At 39.3% G+C, this 14,583-nt stretch overlaps 1 protein-coding gene and 1 long non-coding RNA gene across 3 annotated transcripts in view; both read left to right on the top strand.

The window, feature by feature from the left end:
* Positions 1-5,121, top strand: part of LOC137862524 (uncharacterized) — a 39,762-nt gene extending 34,641 nt beyond the window's left edge. Inside the window, exon 5 of the long non-coding RNA XR_011100365.1 lies at positions 2,073-5,121. This is a non-coding gene — a long non-coding RNA (uncharacterized lncRNA). The remainder of the gene's footprint in view (positions 1-2,072) is intronic.
* Positions 5,122-12,547: 7,426 nt separating this feature from the next.
* Positions 12,548-14,583, top strand: part of TAFA1 (TAFA chemokine like family member 1) — a 223,307-nt gene continuing 221,271 nt past the window's right edge. Inside the window, exons 1-2 of one of the 2 annotated variants that reach the window (XM_068694515.1) lie at positions 12,548-12,669; positions 14,192-14,288. The gene's annotated coding sequence lies outside the window, so the exon portion shown is untranslated. Of the gene's footprint in view, positions 12,670-12,692; positions 12,804-14,191; positions 14,289-14,583 lie in introns of those variants that run through there. The other variant, XM_068694518.1, reaches the window with a different exon arrangement.

The raw sequence follows: 14,583 nt of genomic DNA, 5'->3' as shown, positions 1-14,583 counted from the left end.
ACATAAACTGTTTTGAGCTTTAAGTCCTACAGATGCTTTTAAACTTCCCCACCCTTGTACACATGAAGGAAATATTTGCTTTTATGCAACTGTGGAAGTGATTTTGCTGTGGCCAGAGTAAATTTCCTCTGACTTTTTACAGTGGATACCAGTAACCAAAGTGGCTTTGTTATTGCCTAACAAAAAACTAGCATGCTTTACCTTTAAAAAAAACAACACATCTTTCCTATCGTCCTGTCCATCTCAGACCTGAGACCTTTATTTTTCTCATAGACAAAATAAACCCCATTAGTACTAAAAAGAGAGATTCAGATTAAGGGCTCACAAAGACTTGATTCTCAATGTTAACATTATTATGTGAGCAGGAATTTATCAATTTGGGATTAAAAAGTAGTCACCAAAAATGTTTTAGGGGTGTGATTCATAGTCAAACCAAAATATTGGAATGTTTGTTTTATTCCATAGAAAAAGTTTTTATCTTAAGTCTTTATCTTAATTCTATGGGAATTATGCTGGAAAATAAAAAGGTGTGTGTCTTTAACAAAGCTAAATTTGAACCATCACATGTGATCATTTCACCTCATTTTTTTTATTTTTTTTTTCCCCTTTCTCAGTGTGACATGACTCAGACAAAAATAGCAGGATAATATCACAGATGTTCTTTTACACCAATCACCAGTTATTGCTTATCCAAATGATGTTTTAATACAAACACACAACTGCTCATTCTGGTTTATTGCTGTCAAAATTTTGTTACAGATTTAATAAATGGAGAAGTGTGAGCAGATGTGTCATTGACAGCTTGCTTCCTTCTCTGAGCTCCATGGCAAGCCAGAGGATGTCAGTCACATCTGCATTTTTAGAATATCTAATTCTGCTCCTTTTTCGCCCAGTCTGGCACTCCCCAGTTGGCTTTTAGGGCTGGTGCAAAGGGGCTGTGGTTGTGCATGGGACCTGGAAAGCTAACACAAGCCTGGAGCTATGCAAGCAGTCAGCACCTATCGCTACCTCCTGGCACTGCAGTTATCTCACTGGCTTCTTGGAGAGCATTGTGAAAACTCATTTTTTCCAGCCACAGATGATCCCTGAAAACCTTATCTATGTCTGCATTTATCCCATTTATTTTCATGGTATTTGACATCATACTGCACTGCCTCTGACTGCTGCACAACTGTGGTTACAGACCCAGCTGTGCTCTGGTAAAGCCCATGATAAGACTGGTTGCCAAAGTTAGATCTGCAGCCCCTGGGATGCCTGGGCCATCAGAGAAAAGGCATTTCTTGTCTGGCAGGGGCATTTCAAGGGCTATTGCAGTGTGGAGGAGGAGTCGGACAGGAAAGTCAGCTAGATCCTAATGAGGATCCCATAATCTGATGAAATGGGTAGCTGATGTTTCTGGGAACCAGGCTGAGAGAAATCCCAAGGAAGAAACTGTCCTGCTATAATAACAGCTGAGGCCATAAAACCCTGAAATAAATAAAATTTGTAAACATAAAATGAAAAAAAAATAGTTCCTCAATTACAGTTTTTATGTGATTTATGTATTTAATTTATTTAAATCAGTGACCCTTCGAATGCAGACACGAATTAGAAGTTCCGCAAACATTTCAACTGTCATAAGGAAATACGGAGTTTTTATTTTCTCTCCTCCTGTGGCTGCCTCTCCATGTTACATGAATTTATCTCAAAATGAAGCACGACAAGGAATCGTCTTCCCAGAGTATTATTGATCTGTGATTTGGGTAGCAGGCTCAATACTCTATAGAAACAGAAGTGAAAGAGACAATTTTCTCCCTCTCACACCCAATTTTTTTGAGAGAGTATTTGGTTTCAGTTACATAAATTCATGGCAGTTCTGTGACCGAATATATGCCACTTATTACTTAGGGGATTTTTCAACAAACCAAGAATGAGTCAGTATCCTTGTATTAATCAGATGGTCATGGTTTGAAAGCTGCTGATATCCATGTCACATGGCCCAAAGGGGTCCACAAACAGCAAGCCTGCTCTGCAAGTTACTGAAGGGATTTTTTATTTTTTATTTATTTTTTTTTCCTTCTCATTGGTTACAGTGGGATTTGGTTCAAGCTCAATAAATTCAACAACAAATACCGGATCTTCAGCTGGTGTAAATTTCACACATTGCTACAAAAGCAGCCGCTGCCTTTCACGGTGGGAATTTTCCTGGTATCTTGGGTATACACATTTTGCAAGTGATGGACTGTCCACCTCTGTAACTTTGAAAATGATGCTTTGTTTTTTTCCATGCTTTCCATGCTAGTGTCCATACTCTCAGTAGCACTTTTCTCCTCCTTTTTATTCTCTTTGTTGTTGATCAGTAGAATGATTATTTGTACAGACATTTTCCAGAAATACATGACCAAATCTTGCCTGCAGCATTGGAGAAAAACTTGGTCCGTGTGCCAGGATGAGGCCAAAAAAGCACAACACAAGATGTATTTGATTTTCTTTTAGGAAATCATAGTATTTGCAACAATCTGGCCCTCCCTGCCAAAATAATCCAACCCTCTTTCAATATTTGCCAGGAAAGCTAGACCAATATATCAATCTTTAATTATAGAAAACCATGTCTGAGTACAGGAAAAAAGGAAGTTTTAATTCTCTCCAAGGCATTGATTTCTTTTGCAGCCTCTGAGAAGTCAATCAACCTGCTTGACCCTGTGGTGGCCACTTATTCATAATATAGGTGATGCAGGAAGGGCTGATGGGGGCAAAGTTTATATGTGGGTTGTCCATGGCTTGAATGAAGTGCCTCTATGAGGGACTGACTTAATAAAGAGCCAGCTCACCTTCGCAGGCTTGGAATTGTGCAAGAACTCCTCAGAAAAGCTCTCTTATTTTACACAGAAATGATTTGTTCTACTCACAAGCATATTTCTTCCTTAGGAAGATATCTTTAGGATTAGGCTCTCTGAAGTGCAACAAAGACAAGTTGCACTTTCTAAAGGCTCTGACATATGTAAAAGGTTTTTCTGAAATTTGGCCATTTAAATTATTTTAAAAGTCTTCTTGTTAACAAATTGAGCCACAAATAAGAGCTAATGGCATCCAAACATGTGTTTTTGCTCCACAGTGATTACCTTATTGCATTATCTATGTCAAGGAAAAGCTCTCATGTTCATGATGCATATTTTCTGCACATGATTCATGATTGCTGTGCTCAGCCCTGTGCAGTTAGAGGCTTCTGAAGACCCATCCAGCTCTGCTCTCTGCTCTTCTGTGGTGGCCACAGAAATTTCTTCCTCTTCATGACAGGAAAAAAATAGAAAGAAACTATGATGATTTTTGAAAGATGAAGATCAGTAGCTGCTACCTGTTGTACCCTGCCAAGGTATACAGCTTACGAGTGGCACCCTACTGTTCTGGGTGTATTTGATCTGCATCAAGCATTGTCTCATAGTCCCATTGACAGGATTCCCTGACAGAGAAAGTATGCCAGGTTTGCTGAGTCCTGGAAAGACAGATGATACAAGTTGTGCTGGTTCATCAGTACAATGTCAGGTCCAGAGGAATGCAAGCCAGAGGGATTCATGATCTGTTCTTGGTAAAATCAAGCCCCACTCAAGCTTTCTAAGGAAATTATGAACAAGTAGGTTGATTTTATACCAGGTCAGCTCTTTACATTTTGCAGGTGTGACTTAATACTCAGACTTCAGAAGCTGAATTTGCAATACCATCTAACCACAGCTCCAAGAGAAGTTTATAACCCTCTCCCCGTGTCATCTCTATTGACCTCAAAATGAAACTCTTATTTGCCATACTTTGTGGATTATGGAGCCCTCTAATGTCAGGAAGCTGCACTGGGTGAAATGTGTCCTCTCCTCTGAGCTCATTCAAGTTGTGGATACTGTCAGATTCATTACTCTGCTTTAAAACACAGGATAGTATAATTTATGAATGAAAGACATGTATTATGTATGCTAGCACACTTCCAAATTGTGCTCCTGTTTACACTCTGAAATCTGCTGACTACAGTGGTACATAATCAGGACAGAACTCATCATTGTTTCTTTAGGAAATTCATATTTATCTTGTTAGAGATGTTTTTCCTGCAGTAGTGACATACGTAGCTCCATCAAGTTCTGATCAGAAAATGGAGTAAATAAGCAGTTGCATTGCAATTTCCTTCTCAGAACAGATACAAAGCAGATTTCTGGAAAAGGGCAGTAAGTTAAAGTTAGAAATAAAATCCTGCCAAACCCTGAAAGCTGAGCAAAATATGTTACCAAAGAAACCAAAAATACAAAAAGAGAGACATGTCACTGAACCTCAGACATTGCCCACTTGCTAAAAGCCAAAGTAATCTATATTAATAGAGAGCTTAGCACGTAGCAATGACAAAATCTGTATTAAATGGCATAAAAAAGCCAGTCTAATTTTCCATGACCCTACATAAGCCTAGTAATACTCATTAGTGTCTACATAAATTTGTTAAACCTTCTTAGCATTGAGGAAACATGACTTCTTTCAATTTGGATTTGATTGCAGCTAAAACTTTCAAACACTGTCGCTTTCATGGGGGTGATAATAACTTATATTTGAGGATTAAGGAAACACATTATATATTCCACATCTCAGTCAAAGTAACTAAACAGTGTGACCTACCACCTTTCTCAAAGCAATCAAATGGACAAATCTCTGCCCTTTAAAGTAAACAGGCTTGCCTGTAAGACAACCATTCTGAAATTCATAATCAAGTGAAAAATTAGATGAATGCAAGTGAGGTTATGAGTTGATGCAGCTTGATTGTAACAAGAGGGCCATTAATAGTTATTAATGATAAGTGGGATAAACTGTCAGATATCATCCATGTGTAACTAGGTAGACATGAACGAACGATTAATAAAGGTGTCCTAAAGAAAAAGAATCCTTGGCTGAGACTTTAGTGAACTTGCAAGCTAGGAGAACAGATACAATAAAATGCTTAAACAGTACATATGTTTTAACTTTGGGTATGTTCTATTTGAGTACAGAGCCCATCAGCGTGCAATGGCCTGCCATTGATACAGTGAAGTTACAGATTTTAGAAGTCAGTTGCATAGAAGTGCCCCTTTTCGCTCAGAAGCCTTTATCCACCCCAGACTAATTTCATTATGCTGCTCAAGCTGACATACTGATTAAAAGAAAGTCATTCCATTTACTGTTCCTTTTAATCATTAGGTAAACATAATACGGAGTGCCTGGTACATTTGGTAAATATGAAGTAGATCAGTTATTACTCCTCAGGTGCTGATAACACTATCGCACTGGGTTATCTCCGGTGTTATCAACACCCCATTCTGCCATATAGCAACTTCTCAAAATTTCAGCATTGTACACAAGATGCCTTTGGGTATTTGCTTTTCTCTTTTTCAAATATACATAATCGCTCAGTAATACCAGGATGGTTAAATTATCCGTACAGCCAAATGACTTTGAATTAGATTTCTTCCTTAACTACATCAACGCCCCATATGCCACTGATATCAGTAGAACTGAGACAACAATAATTTCTTCTGCTGGGGCTGTGTTCTGCACCCATCTTCAGGCTAAGGTGGCTCTGATGCACAAAGTCCCTCAGTAGCTCTTGCAGCTGCTCGCAGAGTACATGCTGCTCCAGATGAAGAGATATCTGAGTCTGCCCATGCTGGTGCCAGAGTCCTCTCCTATGTCAGTGCTGTCACCCCTTACCGAAGAGGGGCATTTTCAAATAACTTGCATGACACCGTTTTCAAGACCAGTGAAGGCATTGCAACAGAAGGGTGGGATTTTCAGAGTGCTGATGGAGAGCTCATTCTTCTTAAGCAATGGGAGCTTCAATATTAGTCTCTGTGAGAGTGGAATTGGTGTACAGCTTTCCAAACCTCTTCTCTGTAAAAAATTGCAGAACATATTTTAAACTCAAGGGATGATGTAATGTGGATAAGCGAAGCCAAGCTGGAACACTGATGGGCCTCCTTCCTTTTATCCTTCTTTTGGCAGAGCCACTTCTTTTCTTGCATTTGCACTGGCAATATCTGAACCTGCAAACAAGGAAATCAGTGGATAGGGTGCACAGAGATGGGAGGGGAAGGTATAGCACAGGCAGCAGTTTACCAGCATGTAGCCGATCCTTTCCCTCAGATCCACAGAAATATGGAGCCACGCTCTGCTGTCTTGCAGGGGTACCACACAGAAAGACATATGTCTAATTCCTGGTTAACTCTACCAAAAAGGAAGTTCTCTCATTCTGCAAGAAACAGTCTCCAAAGCCTTTTAGGTAGGAATTTTGAAAATCTCTAACGTGTAAATTATTTGTTTTCAGGCAATTCCTGTCATTTTTATTATTACAATTGCTATTACTATTATTGGCATTTTTGACCATAGTTGCTCATGCATTTTTTCACAGAGTAAGGGTAAAATGGGAACCCAATTAATTTTTCCAATTCTAGTCTCACAACTATGAAAACAAAACAAAAAAATATTCAGCAGTTGACACCAGCCTGCCTATTATTTTGTTTGCTGCATAGCCCTTTCCCTCCTGAACAGTTGCAACAAGATGAGCTTATATGTTGTCATTCTCTTTGTTTTCTCTTTGCAAGATGCTGATGTCTCATTGCAGACTGGAGAAGACTCCCAGCATGGCAGCTGTCTGGACAAACTGCAGGAGCAGGTTAGCTGGGAGTAAAACCTTCCAGAGACACAGGTTTAATACTGTTTGCATGGCTTTCCCTCTCCAGTTTGCAATCACTGACTTCAAGGAAGTGTTTTACAGGTTCCTAAAGTCAGAACATTGCAGAGAAAAGTATTTGTTCATTCTTTTCTTCAGCTACTCCCAGGAACAGCCTGACAACAGTTGGTAAAAGGGAGGCGTTTTACCCTTCTGAGTCCCTTAAAGCAGCAATATCTTGCAAGACTGGAGGATGATTATAGGTGCCATGATTTTTTTGCTATCATCCTTCCTAGTTAGTCTATTCCAGTTTAATATATTCTCACAGCTATGATTTTCCGTGGGCATAATTAATATTTTGCCTTCTGAATGCAGCAAGATGCATTTGCTGGTCTGTTTAGAGGCTGAGCCAAAATGCACCGTTTCTCACTTGGTAACATTTTAATATTCTCAGGGAACACTGATCTATTTGTTAAAATTTTGTTCAAATAGAACAGCCAAAAATGATATGAGTCTTTTCACATGAATCTTTCCAACGTCCTTGTTTCAGGTATGAATTTTCTTCAGGGCTGTTTTTTTACTCTATTATTATTATTATTATTATTTAAGGACATTGCAGATGGAGAAAAATAAAGGCAAGCAGGCAAACCTGTACACTGCTGAGATTCTCACCCTAATAGCTGCATACAGTGAGGTGTAGAGTTTGCTGTGAGCATAAAAGTCTGGTCATGAACAATGACTGAACTCTCACTGTTTCCAGGAACATCAGCTCCTCCAGTATCTCTCTCATAAGACCAGATGTTCTCATTCCTTTGTCTGAATCTGTTCTTCTAAATAACTCATTCTCAACACTTTCTCTGATTTTAACCTTATTAAGAACTTTATCCATTTCTCCCCTTCCACTAAGGAATGAGATCTTTAAAATGAACTATGAATTCTACAGAGATATCTTGGTTTAGACAAAACAACTATTGAGTAGCTAGATATTGTCAAAAAGACAGTAAGATCATGGCATTACTTTTATATCAGTGCTGACACAATTTAGCCTTCAGGCTCATGTCTGAATCTCCTGTTTGCTTGATTTATTGCAGATTTTTCTCTTATCAGGTGAATAGTTTGATCATTTGATTTTAGTGTTGGTTTCTTTCCAGGTGCCAGAAGTAGTGAGTATTTAAATATATGTCCAACGTGGAGCAGGAAATTGAAAATTGATTCTCCACAGCATTTATCTGAGATGTGATTCAAGATCTTCAAGTTAGCCAAAGCAAAGAGCTTCCACTCTCAGTGGAATGCCAGCTTGGCAGACAGTCTGGAGTTGATTCAGTGGCATCTTTGAAGAGAAATTCAGAAATTGTATATTTTTTAAACAAGTTTCCTAAATAAGCATAGAAGGTAAAAAAGACACCAAGAAGGATTTTTAATTACCTATGTGATGTTCAAGCACCTTTTAGTGGAAACAGAGGTGATGAGCTGGCAAATATGATTGATGATCAGATTACAACTCCTAATGATTTTCTTTAGCTGTGCTGTGGAGTGACTGCAAGCTCTGACACAGATCAGCCTTCTTGTGCTTGCTCTCATACACATAGACATAAAGGAGGTGGCTTCTGCCCAAAGCACTAACCCACAGACTGCAACAGGAGCCAGCTTGGAAAGGACCAAAAGCTAAGAAGACAAAAGGTGACAGCCCATTGCTGGAGCCTGAATATCCTCTAAGACAGATGCGTAGTGTGTGGGTGGCTGTTCCCACAAGCACACATCTGCTGCTAACCAGTGGCTCAGCCTCTGCCATGGAAGTGCATTTACTCTCCTCCAGCTTTCCAACCAGTTCCCAAGGTTGCTTTCCAACCAGTTCCCAAGGTTGCTGAGTACAGCTGCAGCACAGGAGTGCACTCCAGGAAAGCTAAGTGCCTACTGTGAAAGTAAGTGGCAAGACATAAAGTCATATTTTCACTAATGTTTCTATGAATTTGATATAGTAACAGGGATGTACCGATTTGAAATGGTAACCTTTGTCACTCTGAGTCCTCTGTAAACGAGTGGTTAAAACGGCACTTGAGTGTTACACAGCTTAGTGACGTTTTCCTCAGCAAAATCAATGAAACCAGTCTTGGGTAGAATGTTTGCAAGAATATAAAAGTGACTTTAACAATTCCATGCCTAAGCTTGAGTTTGGTAGAGCAGCACCTTTGGTGGGGGCCCATAAAATGCTGCTTGGACTCCAGGAGCTGTGCTGTGCAAGGCAGCTCTAACCCTCTTTTACGCTCCAGCAGGAGAGAGAGTGCAATAATGATTCACTGTTACAGGCCAGCTCAATACAGATTGATTTGGGTTCCGTGTCTTTTTGTTTAAAATGTATTTCCACACAAATGGGTCTGGTATGTTCAAACTTCCTAAATAATAACTCCAACAAAATTCTGCAATAAATAATTTTAAATTACCCTAAAAAATCTATTGGAATTAGAAATAAATCAGCAGATTCTCTGTTCAGCAGGAGCAATAAATCCTTCTACTATCACAGCATACACTGTTTACATTTGCCTAGGGGCTCTAAAACATTATGAGATGAAAAGATTTTCCTGTTCCTTGGTGTCTGGCTGCCATAGAATTTAAGTGTTTCATGAATTTAATTGTGAAGAGGAGAGTTTAACATTTTTCAGCCCCCTGTGGGAAGTGAAAGGAGGAGTCAAACAGATATTATGCTGCCCCCCAAATTATTCATATTTAAAATTTTGCTATGATGACTCTGTCAGGTGAGATTCAGAAGACCATCAAATGACCCTAAGTCCATTAGAGAGTAAGCTGTCAGAAGAAGGCTTTGGAATCATAAGTAGGACCTAGTTTTCTGCTTGTGGTGGAATTTCATTTCAGGTTGCATAAATATCTTTATTTACGCAACATTAAGCTAATTTTTAGCATTTTCCTGCAAATCTATTAGTTGCTTTCAGGCCCTCTGAAAGGTATCATATTTCATGGCATGAGAATTCATCTGTCATACTTTGGAAAGAGAGTTTATATCTCTAGCAACTGAAAGCATGTAAAAAAAAAAGGCAGTTAAGGCAGTTGCGGTCTTTTGCTGGAGCATAGGTAGAAGAAACAAAAATTACTGCTGTTGCTTAGATGTAAAAAGATTTTTTTTTTTTTTTTCAGTGGAAAAGACTGTTCTGGTTTACCTTGATTACTGGACCCAAGGAAAACATATAGCCTAAGTCTGACATACTAGTTTTGTCCAATTTAGAGAATGAGAGAGAATTGCTGTACAAGCTGAAAAAAAGAACCAAAACTACTAGTTGAGCCTCTTTAAAACATATACCTCTTTATATTTTCATTTTTCAATCTCTGTTTTCTTATCTTAGTCCTCTTTTATTCATTTTCATGTTTTGCAAGCAATATGAGAAAGATTTCTGTGCCATTGTGCATGCTTACTTATTCTGACTTCTCTTCTTGGCGCACAGAATTTAGTGTGACACGAACAACAATTTGATGTACAGAGCCTACAATGCCAACAAAATCTAGTATTTTATTCCAAAGTAAATGACAACAAAATCTTTGAAAACCTGAGAAGAAGGTGGGATAGTAAAAGAGGTGTGTGGGAGAAGAAGAATATAAAAAAAGGATCAAAGCAGATAAATTTCAGCTGGCAAGCGATAACATACTCCTAGTTTCCTACAGTTAAATTTGTAGCTTCCAGTATATTTTAGTGATGGATCCCGCATAGCAAACTTAACTGAAATTATCCATTATAAATTTGTTTCCAAACAAAAACAAACAAACAAAAAATATCATCTTATTAATTTTGCAGATGTGCTTGGGAGTGAAGCAAAATCAGCAGTCAGACAAAGAGCACTGTTGACAATTTCAGTGAAGTACAAAATCAGTCAAGTATAATGTTCATCATTCCTTATTTGCTATGATAATTAGTTCCCGACATTCTGCACTGTGATGTGCATGCTTGCTTTGTTCAAGATGTTACCCACGTTATATCTTTGGGTGTTGTCTTCTTTCTTTGCCACCAACTCAATACACATGCTTTTGGTATACGTACACTGAAAATGGGTGCTTCAAAACTTCCTGATCAGCCCTGCACCTCTCCACATGCATACCAAATGACACAGAGACAAATGAATTTTCTTCCAGGGACACAACTGTGTGAAGCGTTGCTTTGGTTCATTAAAACAACTGCCTGGATACCCGCTCAATACATGTTCTTTATCACTGAAAATTAGCAGTGATGTGGATGTGTCTCTTGAACTTTGTTGCTACAGTCGGGGTTACAAATGGCACAATCTGAGCACTGGGAATTGGAAGAAATAAAAGAGTAAATCTGAAAACAGAACAGACTGGAGGCTGGAGCACTCCTGCATCTCTCTTAGGGTAGAACTGTGCATTAGCAGATGGCAGCCTAAAAACAATATGCGCTGAGAGAGCTTGAGATGTATGGCAAGATTTTCAACACCTACGCAAACGTTCAAAAGAGTATTGTCTGTCAGGGGTGGTGGAGCAATTTACAAGTTGCTTTTGTGTGGATTTCTGAAGCTATTATCTACATACGATCAGCTAGGAAATGTTGGAGGCAAATTCAAGGCAAATTTTTACAAAATGGAATACGAGAACTAGTCACAATATTAATCCATATGTTTTGATGTGAGTATTGTAAAACTTATACAAAGCAGCCCAGACCCTTCTTATTGGTAGATCATGTAGCTAGGTTGCTTGAGCGAGGCAGCAGAAAATTGCAACTGAAGAGCAAATCGTGATCTTGCCATCTGCCTGGAAGGAATTATTATATAGGGTTGGCTGTCAATCAACCAACCTGTTTTGAAGCAAAGGCAGAACAGTATATGATTTTCTCCATGCTCATTTCATGCACTAATTCCTTACTCAGAAACTCCCCATTTCCAGCAGTTCAGTACACGGGGCTCTGGCTGCGGCACTCTGCCCAGCTCTGCAAACAAGTAGATGAGATGTGGAAGGGAGTGCTTGGAGTATTTTTCTTAAATAATGACAAAGCCCATAGCAGTGACAGCGAATTAAATCATAAGGTATTGTGTTCTTCAAAGCAATGGCATCAGGGATGCACTGGCTGCTGTATATCACATACTCATGCTGATTCTCACTTTTTCTTGTTCCAGTGGGAGAACTTTCCCCAGCCTCTTTTTTTCCACTCCTTAATGGATTCTTTTGTGTTGCTTTCATTTTTTTTTTCTTATTTTTTTCCCCCTCTTTTTCTTTATCATTTTATTTTTCCTTTTTTTTTTTTTTTTTTTTTTTTTTTCACCCTGAACATAAATTGTCCCTGTATGCCTGCTTAATCTTTCCAAGAATTTTCCCTCAAATTCTAGGCTATAGTATCACACACTGCATGGTTTTTTATTTTTTTAATCCATAATCAAAATTGCCTTGTGTAGCACCTCTAATCTGAGGTACTCCAAGCATGCTAAAAGAGTTGTATGGAAGCCACACCACATACCTTCAAAATTAAAGATATTTTTTAAGTAACAAACCTAAATATATCTTAAGATCACATAGTGAATCCCTCATAAGTGTTCACATTACAGGGAGCAGGTAGCAAAGAAATCTCTCAATTTGTTAATGTTGTTTTTTTTTTCCACCATTGGCTTTCTTGGTGGTAAATTGGAAGCAAGTACACAAGTTTTCTTTCTGAAATAAGATGTTTCTGAGCGCAGATACCAGGTTGGGCAAAGACATGCATTTAGTGTGTGCTGGAACATTCAGGGGTGGTGCAGCAAGGAAGGGAGTTGAGCTGGTAGTGTGCCTCTATACAGTGCACCCTGTCACACAGTGTGACCATCCTGGCTTACTTCCCAAATCAGCCTGATCACATCTTATCCCAAAGACTTACTTTAACCAAAGAAATATCACGTATCTGTTGGCTTTTTGAGCTTTCAGAACAGTTTACAGCTGTGTCAGGTTGTGGCCCCCTCAAAGTGATCCCAGGTGGTCTGAGCTTATAAAGGTTCCCCTCACTCCACCTGAGGAAGGAGGTGAGAGGAATAGAGGTAAGTTAAGGAGTTTGCTTCAGAAGTGAGGTAAAAAAATATAGCCACAAATTTATTTAATGAAGCTCTTGAGTTAGGGGGAAGCAGAAATGGAAACCAAGCCTTCCTGAGAGATCAGACCTGGATATTTCAAGGTTGGGGCTGAAGGAATGGGTTCCTGGTTGTGCTTTAAATGTGCAATTTGAGGTTTTTCGGTGTGTTGGGACAGCTCTTTCTCTTCCTGGTCATGTGCTGGGAGGGACTAGGGGTATCCAGGAAAGGGCTGATGCATTTTTAAACTGTGGTCAGCGTGGGGGTCTTGCTGCTCCTGGCTGCTTCTCCCGCTGCCTTCCTGGGCCTCGCTGGATGCCTGCTGATGGGGCCAAGGGAGCGCAAGGAAAGAGGTGGGCTTCTGGCTGCAGCACCTGGGGAGAAAATCACTTCCCTGGGAGCCCTATTTCTGCCTTCCTGAAAGACAAGAATTTTGACAGAAGAGGCTTATCTTAACTGCTGCTTTCATTACTTGGAGATAATGGAGCCCTATTGTTTGTTAAGTTTAATTTAAAGCTGGGAACACAGCAAGGCTAGAGGGAATGAAGGCAGCCCAGTGACCATGTCTGAGCTCTCCTCAGTGAATTTGCCTGCCAGCATATCTCAATTGCTTTGTCTTGGTTGGATTTCTTTTATTTATGTTGTGAATTTTGAAAACACTTGTACCTTCATGTAAAAATTGACTTTTTAGCAGCAGAAGTAAATGCTAAACCTCTGCCTGGGGACAGATATTTGGCATCCTGAAACTGATTAATCCAATATCAAGTGTCCTCTCTGACTATAGATATGCTAGTTTTCAGTTCATGCACCATAGCCACTGATTTCTCTGCTGTAGGTGGGTCTTGGATGGAATGTGGTTATCGCTGGTCCAGAAGGGCAACCACAGACTAACACCAACAAGAGTCCCTTCTGAAACTAGGGGTATTTCAAAAGTATTTAATTTAATGAATTCAACTATGTTAACAGAAAAATGCATGGGCTGAAGGTTCTTGAGTTTGTGCCACGCAGAAGCTGAGAGTCAATGAGAAGAGATTCTGAATTTCAGACCAGGATGATCTCTCCAGCTGATGTATAGCTGATAAAGAATAACAATATCATTACTTGACAAGAACACCATGATCAGCATCAGTCAAAGGCTGTTTTAACTTAGATTTCTTTGCTTTCTTGGGCATCTCTGAACTAAATAAAAATCATCTCCATTTTATGGAGGCTATGTTCACCTGCCATGATATCCTGAGCACAATCATGTTTTTATGCTTATACTGGGTGTTACTGAAGTTTTGTTGCTTGTCGCTAATGTACTTCATAGCTAATTCCTCTTGTTACTTTCATAGCATGTACTGATCTTGTTGGCTAAATAGACAAGGGTTGAGATTTGTTGTGCATTGTCCTATGTACTTTAAAAATACCTTGGGACATATATTTGTCAAGGAATTTTATATCAAAAAATTTATATATATATATATATTTATTTTTTTTTCCCTCCTCTTAGGTATGGACAATACGTAAGAAGCAGAATCTTTGTCTCTCAAGCACGGGAACTGTGAATACTAGACCTGTCTTTCACCAGGAAGAGCAGCACTTTAAAGGTAGGCTGGAAAAAAATACTCTGAAAGTCTTTCCTTTTGTGCACTACGTAGCTGTGGCTGCAGCAGGAACAGAGCAGACTTGCTTGCGCACCATATGTGAGGTGGGATGATAACCATGTGAACTAGCCCCTGGACTCCCATAGAAAATAGTTTCCCTGCATGTGCTGTTGTTCATCTCTGCTTCTTTAGGCTTTTGGTGTGTATAGTTTGTACTTGGTCAGTAGAGGCTGTAGTCACAGCCAGACAAATCACCAAATGTGATTCCTTCACAAAAAGTTGTGTAGCTTTCTGGCTG

The sequence above is a fragment of the Anas acuta genome, chromosome 11, assembly GCF_963932015.1.
Source record: "Anas acuta chromosome 11, bAnaAcu1.1, whole genome shotgun sequence".
Lineage (NCBI taxonomy): Eukaryota > Metazoa > Chordata > Aves > Anseriformes > Anatidae > Anas > Anas acuta.
Note: the sequence above shows the minus strand (reverse complement) of the source record. Positions and strands in the feature narration are given on the sequence as shown.